The sequence below is a fragment of the Heloderma suspectum genome, chromosome 5 (assembly GCF_057233095.1).
Source record: "Heloderma suspectum isolate Gila_16-S chromosome 5, 16-S_ref, whole genome shotgun sequence".
NCBI lineage: Eukaryota > Metazoa > Chordata > Lepidosauria > Squamata > Helodermatidae > Heloderma > Heloderma suspectum.
Genome location: NC_139462.1, coordinates 11,307,814 through 11,320,485, shown reverse-complemented (window position 1 = coordinate 11,320,485; position 12,672 = coordinate 11,307,814). Strand labels below are relative to the sequence as shown.

Genomic DNA, 12,672 nt, shown 5'->3' with positions numbered 1-12,672 from the left:
AGGTTCGTATGGGATTAAGTTCTGAATTAGGAATCTGAGCCCCAACTAGGGATGTGCATACAAGCAAAACTTGAGTTCTTTGAAGTTCTTCTAGTTTCACCTCAAAGCTCGTTCCTTCACATTTCTGTATCAGACTGCAATCTTTGGGGGGGTTGCATGAAAATCCATGCATACATTCATGCATATTTTTCCAAATGTACACATCAGTTGTGCACATCTTCAAAATGTATGCATTCTTCTCCCATTGATTAAAGCATGTTTGTGCACATTTTTTTTCAAATGTACATGTTTTTTCAAATGTACACACATTATCGAACACATTTTTTTGTCCATGCATCACATTGCAAGCTTGGAAATGTACAGACTTTGACCAAAGATTGTGTTCAAATCCATGTTTAGTGTGGGAGGTGTGAAATAGGTAAATACTGATCAAAAATGAACTGAAACGAATTTCTCATACATCCCTAGTCCCAACTCATTTAGAGCTTTAGATGGTAAGAACCAGCACTTTGAACTGGCCCTGGAAGAAAACTGGCATCCAATTAAGTTCTTGGAGGAAGCAATCCTATAGCCGCTAGTCAGTGGCTAGATGGCCATAGGATATGTGGTTTTCCGGGAACCGACCTTAGAGCTCTCGCTCTGAGGTTAGTTCCAGGAGAACCGACCTTCCCCCCACTTCTGTGCTGCCTCACCGGAAGCGCAGAACAGCCCCGTGCTCCCTGCTTGGATGAGGGGCACGGAGCGGCCCAAATAGGGCATTCTGGGTGGCGTTCGAGGGTGGGGAAGGTGGAAATGCCATTACAACACACCCTATGTGTTGTCCAGCAGCCCCGCTGCGCCTTCCTGTGGTCCCCTCCATGCTTCTCCTGCCCTGCACTGGATAGGTGGTCGCCTCTGAGGTCGGAGTCGGCCACCTATTGCCATATGATTGTGCCTGTAGAATAGGAATTATGTGCATAAACCTTGCTACAGTGGACAAATGTCTGGCTGCCATGTTCTGCAGCTGGTGGGCCTGTTCACACAGCATGCTTGCTAACCCATGGTGGGTGATCAGCTACACAGAGTAGGTTGTTTTGCAAACATCCTACTGTGCTCCCATCAGATGATCAGGAAAACAAGCTACACAGCATCGTTTATTTCCCCCACCCCACCCCACCCCCACTCCTCCTGTAGTCCTTCCACCTGGCCAGCCAGGTGTCCCACCTTCTTTTGTGGTGGAAACCATATCCCTCCATCCCTTGCACTGCCTCTACATCAGCAGCCTGTCTCCGACTGGTCCGCTTCATGCTAGGGGTGTCTTCATCTGCTTCTGCCAGTTCCTCCTCTTCCCCAGCCCCCAGTTCTCAACCCCATGTTGATCCTTACCAACTGCCCATTTACTTCCCTTCCTGCTCCTACCCCATTCCCCAGTCCTTATTCCTTACTCACCATCCCAATTTCCAAGCCTCTGACGGCTCCCCCCTCACCAGCAACAAACCAACAACACAGAATAAAAAGAAATAAAAAAACCTCTTCATTATATGCAAAACAGCTTATTTGGCTTGCTTAATACTGTCTTGAACCTACCCGTGGGAACATTCAACCCCCAAAGAGGGAGGGCCTCCAACTCCTTGAAGCTTTGCAGAAATGGGACAGAATTTAATATACAGGTTCCCCTTATGGGGAGGCACAAGATGCAGTACCAGATAATTGTGTGACTTTGCTTTTCCACGGAAAAGTGAGGATTTAACCACAGGTGAAATGGTTTGGGAACCATGCGGGGGAGAGGATGCTTTGGAGTCGCAGACACAGCTGAATGTGGCAGGAAAACAACTTTGCTCGAGGTCACTCTGCCGATTACACATTTGTGTGCGTGAAAGCACCTTCACAACTTTGCAGTGCGCACTGCCGAAGGAGGGGAAAGGGAGGACTCAGGTGGCAAAGGGGATGGAACGCCAATGGCAGTCCAATCTGTTGCTAGGCAAATCTTGGGAACAGAGATTGCTTTAGCGGAGCAGAGCAGAAGCAGCAGTTTTGGCTCTGTAGGCAATCTCCATAACCCACGCTGGCACAACACACAACATGCTAACCCATCATAGATAAAACAACCCCTACTGCAGACCATGGGTTCTCAAGGTGGGTTGTTTGAGAGAAACAAGCCACCATGGGTGGGATAAACAGCTCACGGATGACACTCTAACCCATCATGGGTTGTTCCAGAAAACAACCCATCATGGGTTGTTCCAGAAAACAACCCATCATGGGTTGTTCCAGAAAACAACCCATCATGGGTTGTTCCAGAAAACAACCCATCATGGGTTGTTCCAGAAAACAACCCATCATGGGTTGTTCCAGAAAACAACCCATCATGGGTTGTTCCAGAAAACAACCCATCATGGGTTGTTCCAGAAAACAACCCATCATGGGTTAGCATATTGTGCGAACCCAGTCATTATGTAGCAGCGGCAGTTGTGGGATTTCCCCCTACTAAATATAAAGAGAGCCACATTTTGTCAGGTCAACCTTTGAAGACACTGTTAGGCGGAGCATGATGAGTGCAAGCTACAGGTGTCACACCTCCACCTACCTGTGCAACTTACTGACAACTGCACTGTGATTTACCTCTGCTCATTTAACACAACATGAGTACCTCTTTTCAAGCTGTCAAATGTCTGCTCTTAACATCTTTCAGGCTTCAAAATCTCATATGACAGAAAACAGACTGCCTTATACAAAAACACAGTATGATGACATTTGGGTCCCTGACGATGGAAAAAAATTAATTGTCAATTTATAAGCATGACACCCTACTAAAAGACAAGTATAGTATTGCTTTAACCTTCTTTCTGACCATGACCAAGAGCCAAAAAAAGCCATTAAATGCTTTTTTGCCACTGAAACACTTTGCCACTTAACAGCACTGTCTCTCTTCTCTGTCACCCTCAGGCGTTCACCTCAACAATATTATTACTACCTGACATCATATCTCATTTAACCCAAATGAAAATGAAACAAGACAGTGTCTCAGCAAAAGAGCACCCCATGCCAGAATAGTAACTTATATTTCACGTTCACCATTAACTTGAGAGAAAATCAAAAGGATCATGGAGAAAATACAGCAAAATGGTGTCTGGGCACTTTTAAAGGAGCTCAACAGTCACTTGCTATCTTCTGGAGCACTTTAAGTTTGGCGTATGTATTGTAAGACATGGGCATATAACACAGGAAACATACCCATAGCCTGAGGCTGTATAAATACAACATATTTAGCCCCTTCAGACATTCATTCCTTATGCGATTACAAGAACATGATAGGGAGAGCAGGCACTCGTTCACCCTACCCATGCTGTCACATCCCCTGCCAGCCTTCACCACCCGCCACCCACCATCCATGAGGAAGTAGGTCTGAAGTAGAGAACTGGCTCCATGCATTTGGTTCACTGCATAATTTAGAATCCTACGAACCCCAGGTTCTGAATCACGTGGGGAGATCACATGTGTAGCGGCAGGCTCCCCACTTCAAACCTTTGGCCCCAATACAGTTCTCTCTCTTCACCTGATTTTGATCGTGTGTGGAGAGAAATTACTGAAAGGGGCTCTGTTGTTCTCATACCCAGTGTTCACACCTGGCTATGCATAGGAGGTTAATAGCTCCTCAGGTAAGCAAGGACAAATTAAAGGTAATTTGGAACCACATCAAGTTCCCCTTAATTTCATTATGCCTGCAATTTCTGGTGGGTGCAACATAGATGTGAATCTTTGCTTCTTTGGCTGAGCGTGTGGTGGAAGATGTAAATGCTTCCTCATGAGAGGGACATGTTCCAGTTCCTCTAAAAGGGAGCAGTGGTAAGAGTTTTATTAAAAGGTGTCGTCGTTGGCTTCCACCACCCTAGATCGGCCTTCCTCAACTTAGTGCTCACCAGATGTGTTAGATGTGCAACTCCCATCATTCCCTAACAGCATGGCCAATGGAAATTTGGGGAAGGCTGCCCTAGATAATTACTGGCCAGTCTTAGATCGTTGTCTTTTTTTTTTTTTTATAAAAAGTAAGAGTCTGGAGATGGTAGTGCTGTCACAAATCAAAATGTTCTTCAGTGAAGCTGATTATCTAGATCCTGTTCATGGATCCCTTTCAATGCCCTGCTCTGTCGCTCCCTATCAACTAATGCCAAGGAAACTGTAGAAGTCCTGACCCATTGCCGGGCTGCAGGATGGGACTGGATGTGGATAAACAAATTGATGTTCAGCCCAGACAAGATGGAAGTCTTATTGATCAGTAGATACATCCTGTGATGAGGTAGTAGTACTCCCGCAAAATATCAGGTATGCAGCTTCGGGGGGGGGGGGGTGCTTTTGGACCTGGCACTGCCCCTGGAACATCAGGTGGCAGGAGTGCCTTTCCCCAGCTTCACCTGGTCTGCCAGTTGCACTCCTTTCTGACCACAATGATTTATGCCTTAACCACCTCTTGTTTGGATTACAGTAACACACTATACGTGGGTCTGCCCTTGAAAAGTGTTTGAAAACTACAACAGGTAGTGCAAAATACAGTGGCTAGGCCTTGCTCAGGAGTGCACTTTGCAGACATTACACCAGTCTTAGATCAACTGCACTGGCTTCCAGTTTGTTTTCATCCACCATTCAAGGGACTAGATTTGACCTAAAAAGTCCTACACAGTTTGTGAGTGTTGCAAATTAGATATGTTTAGCAAAGTGGTTCTGTATTTTATCCAGAGGTGTTTTAAGAACAGGAAAGTGGAATCCTCTAATGTGAAATACTATCCCAGTGACTGTATTGTCAGTGCGATGCCTCAATATAGCCTGTGGAAGAATTCTACAAGTCCTTGCTCCTGCTCTTAAATACTCTTTTTTATTATTGTTCTATCCATTTCAATACAGAATAAATGTTAGCAATTCTCCTATCTATTTGGGATACAGCTAAAAGTTATTCCTACAGTGACACAGCTAAAGGACACAAGAGAGCAGGCACTAAACAGCACTAAAGGTATAATCTCAGCAATAAGAGGTACTCAATGACATGGAAAGGAAGTGTTGAATGGCTTGGCTTCGCTGTTTTATATAAAGGACTGTATGGTTAGCACAAACTAGTAATATCTGAAACAAAGAAAAGCAGTGTCTGGCATCATTCACTCAGTGAACTGGTAGTTGCCTAAGTTGCTAAAAACTGAGAACAAATGATGAACAAAAGCAGTTCAAGATTCAAACAGATTTAATTTTACTCAGCTGTAAAGAGGAGGAAGATAGAGCACACACAGACACACATGTAAGCTTAGGGTCTGGTATTGAAATTGCAACTGAGACACTACAAAAGTAATATAAATCTCTGAAAACAGTGAATGTCTAGTCCTTTACTGATTACAAACACTCAGTGCAACTTGATGCTGTTCTTTATGTCAGATCAAAAACTGTGCCACTAAAGCAGCCTCCCTCAACCTGACGCCCTCCAGACGCCCTACAACATCCAGTCTTCCTGACTACTTGCCATGCTGGTTAGAGCTGGTGGGAGTTGAAGTCCAAAACATCTAGAGGGCATCAGGTTGGAGAATGCTGCATGAAATGGAAGTAATTTGAATTTGATTTTTAAGTACTGCCTGCTGGCTTGGAGAATATATATTGAGGCTCTAATGACTCTTACACTAATCTACAGATGTGTAGCATCAAACATGCATTGACACTTGATTAAGCCACATGATCAGCATCATCTTATATAAGAATACAGTAGGGTAAGGCTTATAACTCAACATCTACCAAACCAATTTTGCTCATTTTTGTTTTAAACTGAAGCTTGAGCAGTGCAGGCATGCAGAAAAATCTGAAACTTCAAAAAAGTCCAAAGCTCAAGTTTTGGGCAGCTTGGGAACTGAGAAGGGAGAGGGCTTAGGCAAAAGGGAAGCTAATGCATATGCCCTACACTGTGAATGTAACATGTGAAACAGGGTATGTGTACACATATAATAATGCTTATTCCTGTGAGCTCTTAGAGTCCTAGGCCAATAAAAGGACGGGCACAGAATGCTGGGAAAGGGGCTGAAGGAAAGTCAGTTGGGGATAGAGTAGGAAGAAAAGAAGGTGAGGAGAAAGAACTGAAAGGACACCACAGGGAGAAGAGAGAGAGAAATCTAATCTTATATCACTTGTTTTGACCTCCAACTTCAAGAAATGGTGTGAAGGGGGAGTAAGGGTGTTAAGAGGGGTTGCCCCCAAATGCCCAATTCCTTGTAGTGTCGACAGTGGGCAAATGAATTACATGGTGGACTGCTACCACCTCTTAACAAGCCTGAACCAGGAGATACACATACCTTCCAGGACACACTTGGGACACAGAAATAAGGGTTCAAATTGACACCTTCTATTTCATGCCCCAAGCCCAAAATTCTAATCAGTAGCAGGACCAAAGCAGAAGGCTTTGAATTCAGCCCACACAAACTTTGAAATAGATGTGAAGTTTATTAACAACAAGGAAGGGGAAAGGGAGTAGAAAAGGTACAAATATCCAAGGAAATCAGAGAAAACCCAAAGCAATCAGAGAAACCCTTTAAAACAATAGAGAAACATTTTGAAGCAATGCTGCAGGAAAAACCAATAAAGTGCTACCTATCCTATTTACCAAAGTAAGGGTCTTCCTATAGGACAGGATCCAAAAGATCGCAGGCCCAACAGCCAGTTTGCAGATGGAGACTGAAGATCAAAGTGAAGACTGGACTAAAGACCAGACAAAGTCCAGATTTGAAGACAAAGACCAAATAGCAACAGTACCCCACACACCCACACCCACATTTTATACTGCCCTTGAGATGTGTGAGGTGAGCTTACATAGCCAATCACTGTCAGGCTGGATAACTACCTTGGCTTTTAGGAGGGGAGGGGGGAGTGAAAAGCTCTTATTGCAACCCAGCTGACATCAGTCCATCTAATTTTGGCAGAAATTCTGCTCCAACCTTGAAGGCCTGGAGACTAGAAAACCTTATGACAATGTACACAGGTGGTTTTAATGAGTGTGTACCAGCCCATCCTCATGAAATGGAACTTGTTACCAGTAGCTAAATCTCAAAAAGAAAAATGGATTTCTTGACAAATGGTAAACAATCTTTTGAAAAAGAACATCTTTTTTTTTGTTTTCACCATTGCCAGTTTACTTGTAGTACATTTATTTTACAAGTGTAAAGTTGTTCAAGTTGCAAGGGAACTGGGCAAACATATTTTTATCCAAGCATTCTCAGACTACTAGCCCCCGAGGCCACATGGAATTTGCATTAGTAATTTAAGGTTAGTTATACATCAGCGGAGATCCAATGCCAGATAGAGCTAGGGAATATATACGCCATATGAGGCCAATGGTTCAATTGGGCCACTAGTGACTACATGGGACTCCAAGCAGAATCAGGCACCCTACTGTATACTTCCTGTCCACTCCTCTGCTGCATACTGTCTTGAAGCAGCATGAGACAGCACAAGAGGGTGCCTAGGCAAAGATGAATGAGTAGGAGCAAAGTATGGTTCAAAGGCAAAACCGTCCAATAACATTCCATTATACCAGTTATAGGTTACCAAACAGTTCCTTTCTCCAGATTTCCCCAGAGGAAGAAAACATAACAAGAATAGATATGCAAGATTCAGTCTGGGAACTTTAAACTGCATTTAATAAACTCACATAATAAGTAGATTGGTTATTAATAGTTCAGTGACCTGCAAGACTTCAAACAGCTGTAGTTATGTGTCATGGTATTTAGCAGCAACCCTGTGGACCATTTGGAAAAGATTAAAATCACTGAATTACCAATACGGGTTATAATAGCCAGCTTGGTTCATGTAATAGCCAGAAGAGAGGGCTAACCAGCCAGTATACAATACCCAGCTGATAAGGGGATTTTGTCTGACCCTCAAAAGGTAAAACACATTTGTAATGGGGCACTTGTTCCTGGCTACTGCGTTGCTGAGTTGGAAATTCCCATAGTGAAAATGTTTCCTCTTTTCTTTTTTAACCATATGTATCTACCATAATGAACTTGAGCACACTCCGGGAGAGGGCGGAGGACAGGAAGGCCTGGCGTGCTATGGTCCATGGGGTCACGAAGAGTCGGACATGACTTAACGACTGAACAACAACAATATCTACCATAAGGACCCAAGGCCAATTGAGTAACATCCTTGCAGCCCAAAAGTTTTTTTCTATTGGTTCAAGACCTATTTGTTTAAAGAAGTCAGCATGCTAGAATTCAGGGGAACTCTCAAACACATGACAATATCACACCCAAAGCTGTGAAATGGGGTTAAAAATATAGTACAAAATTCCACAGCGACCAAACAATAGTGTACACTGAAATGCTCCTTGGGCATTTTAGACTTCGTTATCATGGGAGTCTTGCAGTGAACATGTGCAAGCCCTTGGTTGTGCCTAGCTCTTTAGTTATCAATCAGCCAGCGTTTCTCTCCACCCCACCCCCAAAGGCCTGTGTTGGAACAGACAATTAGCAAGTGCATTAATTTAAGTGTGTTTATTTTCCAACTACTGTAACCAATTTTAAACATGCAGTGAGGATCTCAAAGGAAGCACAAAAGAGTGATTAAAAAGTAATTTGGATGTGATCAACTCCTTTTGAAGATGGCTGACCTCTCTCAGCTTGTGCTAAACCCAGGTGGGCAGTCAAAACATGCCTTAAGAACAGAAGGGAATACTGCAGGTGGTTTTACATCTCAATTAATATATTTCTTGACATTACCCTGAGCAAAGGATACCATTTAAAGCTATGTGATGAATGGATAATGCTAAAAGTCCTAGTCTTGGATGAACATGGATATTAATGTTAACAGAAGATGCAGACTGAGAGATAACTGCACCCTGCATGAATTCTAATTTTAAAAACAGGTTGCTTTATAGATTGACAAAACTGAAAGGCCTGGATAAGCAATCTTAGATTGGAACAGCTCAAATACTAAGACCTGCATTTTGAGTTATGATTCTGGTGTACCTCAGGGAATCTGGAGTGGCATACAGCGTGTGACGGGCAAGAGAAGCAAGAGGAGTGGCTGGTGAGTGCAAATAATTGTGAGCAGCTCAAATGCGTTCTGCTGAAGAGACTACTTTCCTGGAAGTACTGTATGGCTACTCAGGATTTTCCAGTGGAAGAGACTGATTCTCTTGGCTACTTGCTGAGCCCTTGACAAATTTCTTTCCTGATTCTATGACTTCACTACAAGTACCTTCCCCCTGCATCCAGCTTGCCTGGCCAGTCTAGGGATGTCAGACAATTTCTCCATGAATCTCAGGGAGGCCGAATGCCAGAGCATTCGGCCCCCCGAAATTGGTGGAGAAACGGTCTGCCACACACACCCTGCCCCCCCCCCCCCCGGGACGGGACTTACCTTGTTCAAATGTCCCTGGCAGCGGCGGCTCCGGCAGCGGTTCGCCAGCGGTTCTCCGGCGGCAGCCGGTCTTCCAACCGGCTGCCGCTGCCACCGCCATTTCCAAGTCAAACAAACAAACAAACGTGATAGGCTACGTAAAGATTTACATAGCCTATCACGGCTGACTTTTGAAAAAAAAAAAAGTGCGTACGGAAATGGCGGCGCCCATGGGCGCCGCCGTTTGTGTTCCTTATTTTGGCACGTATAGTCTACGTAAACATTTACTTAGACTACGGCGAAAATAAGGGGAACGCAAATAGCGTTCCCCTTATTTTAGCCGTAGTCTACGTAAATGTTTACGTAGACTACACGTGCCAAAATAAGGAACACAAACGGCGGCACCCATGGGCGCCGCTATTTGCGTACGTGCTTTTTTTTTTTTAAGTCAGCCATGATAGGCTACGTAAACATTTACATAGCCTATCACGGCTGACTGTAGGGATGCAAATGGCAGCGGCTACGGCCGCCGCCATTTACGTCCCAGCAGGAGAGGAGGTTTCGTGGCCGGAGGGACAGGGCACCTCCCCCCGGCCAGAATTTGGGGGGGGGAGGGACGGGGCGCCTCCCCCCCAGCCAGAATTTCAGGGGGCGGGACGGAGCGCCTCCCCCCCACCGCAAAGCAAGCTTTGGGATCAGGTAAGGGACTTTCGTCCATCCCTACTGGCCACACGGAGGATTATACACATTTGGGGTGGGGGAGAGAGGAGATGAGCAGGAATGCTAGTGGCATTCCAGGGTGGCAGCTTACTGGCCATTTTAGGCCGAGGGGCCCTTCCCTTCTCCTTCTTCGAAGTGTGGTTCCCTCCCACCCATCGTGTATGCAGTGTAGGTTTCACTAGTCGTCCTTTTGGGGGCTGAGTAGGAATTTTTGACTCATAGTCTGTCATGCCCTGACTGGTGGAGTCCAGGAGCTAGAAGCTCCAGAAGCCCAGGATACCCCAGACCAGGGCCTGCCACCAGACCCACAGGAGCCTAAACTCTCAGGGAAAGTGGCTGCAGGGCCATCCTTGTCAGGAGAGACTCTGCCTCTGAGGCAGAGGCTGAGCCACCCCCTGATCCCCGGGAGTGTCATCGCCCCAAGTGACAGGCTAGCAGGGCTCCTGTGTGAAGGAATGCTCACCTCCAGAAAAGGCCTCCTCAGGAAAAAGGGACTTCTCAGGAGTAGGCTCTAGAAAAGGAACTCTGATTGCTACACCTGAGCTCTGGGTGAGGTCTGGCTGACTTTGGGCTTAAAAGCCTTCACTGGAAACCCAGACAGTGTTGGAACAACTTGGTCCATCCTGCCTCTGCCGAGTATCTTGCCTCTTGAATTGTTTCGTGTCTGATGCTCTGTTTCCTGGCCTTTTGGACTGCTCAATGACCCTGCTTCTGGACTGTGGAACTTACCTGACCGTTCTACTGTGTTTGACCTCTTGCTTGTGATCTTGATTACTCCTGCAGCTGCCTGATCCTTGTTGCTTGCCTGACTGCTGGTGTTGGTGAGCATTTGAAGACACTGTTTGAGGAGACGGGTAAGGCCTGAGGCTTCCAGCTCAGGGTTTTGCAACCCCAGGTGGAAGATAAGGATTACCTTTGAGGCCAACTCTACTCATCCACTCAAGAGTTTTGCGGCTTGAGGGGAGGTGACAGGGGAAGGCCTCCCATCCCCAAACTGGGGAGTCCTGAGGGGTGGCAATCAAAGATGCCACTCTATGGGCAGCAAATGTCTCACCCAATACAATGCCAGGCAACGCTGGCTTAAAGGAAGTGCCTGCTTAGTTTGCCCTTCCCCAATCTGAGCAATTTCAATTGTTGTTGTTCAGTCATGTCTGACTTTTCGTGACCCCATGGACCACAGCACGCCAGGCCTTCCTGTCCTCCGCTCTCGCCTGGAGCGTGCTCAAGTTCATATTCATTGCAACGGTGATGCTATCTAGCCATCTCATCCTCTGTCAGCCCCTTCTCCTTTTGCCTTCAGTCTTTCCCAGCATCAGGGTCTTTTCCAGGGAGTTTTCTCTTTGCATTAGGTGGCCAAAATATTTGAGCTTCAGCTTCAGTATCTGTCCTTCCAATGAGCACTCAGGGTTGATTTCCTTTAGGATGGACTGATTTGACCTCCTTGCAGTCCAGGGGACTCGTAAGAGTCTTCTCCAGCACCACGGTTCGAAGGCATCAATTCTTCGGCACTCAGCCTTCCTTACAGTCCAGCTCTCACAGCCATACATTACTACTGGGAAAACAATGTGGCCCAAATTTCATACCAACTACTTGTATCTTTATTCTCCCCACCACCACCTTTCACCCACAACTCCAAATAACAAAGCTTGAAACCCCTTTATTTGTGTGTCTCTGTTAGCTAATATGTGACATTATTGGTTCTGGTAAGAGAACAGATCACACAACAGTTTGAAAAAAAGCAAGTTATTTTCTTTGTGAATGTAGTGGAAGAGGAGTTAACGAAGGTCTAGAGACTGGAGTGTGGCTTTAAAAGAAACAAAAAATGAATTTTATTGTTGTATTTAAATATACTTTGTAGATACTAGTATGATTTTTTTTACCATTTGTTTAATCCAAAATTACTAATTTTAAGGCATTCTTAAGGAGTGCAGGTAAAGGACCCTTTTACTGGAATTATAAGGTAGTAAAAGACCACAACATACTTGAATGCAAACCTTTGTGGGCAGATCTCCCCTTCCCAGATATCATCTACTTAAGAACCTGGTGTCATTGTTTCTAGGCTGCACTATGGCATATTAAGGTATCCTATACTGAACAAGTTGATTGGCCCATGCATCCCAGTATTAGATGCTACCTGTAATCTTTACAACTGGAGGTGCTACGAGGTTGAACCTGGGAGCATCTGCATGCAATGCACATCCTCTAGAACCTAGCTACAACAGGTCTCTAAGGAGAGGTTGCATGCAAGCAAACGGGGGGTACATAAGGAGTAAGCCTCCCAACGAAGCCCTATGCTGCTCAGAGTAAAACAGGTCCCCCCTCCCAACTCCTACTTTAGCTATCTCCCAATTTCTCTCTCTCTCTCACTCACTCACTCACGCACACACACCCCTTTTGCTAGTACATATCAGAACTACAAGACATATTCAAATACAGTGTCACCATGAGCAACTGAAAGAAAGCTTCCAAACTAGGCAGGCACATCTCCTTAACAATCCCCCCCACCCCACCCCAGTCCTGAAAATTATTTCTGGCATAAAAGTGTTAGTCCCTCCCCACCCAGCCCTGCTACTGTGCATGCACCTTAAGAGTCTTAATTTCTATTTTGAA

The 12,672-nt window shown here is 45.2% G+C and overlaps 1 protein-coding gene across 3 annotated transcripts in view; it reads right to left on the bottom strand.

The window, feature by feature from the left end:
• Positions 1-12,672, bottom strand: part of CTNNA2 (catenin alpha 2) — an 857,198-nt gene that overhangs the window by 643,899 nt on the left and 200,627 nt on the right. The gene's annotated exons all lie outside the window — the stretch shown is intronic.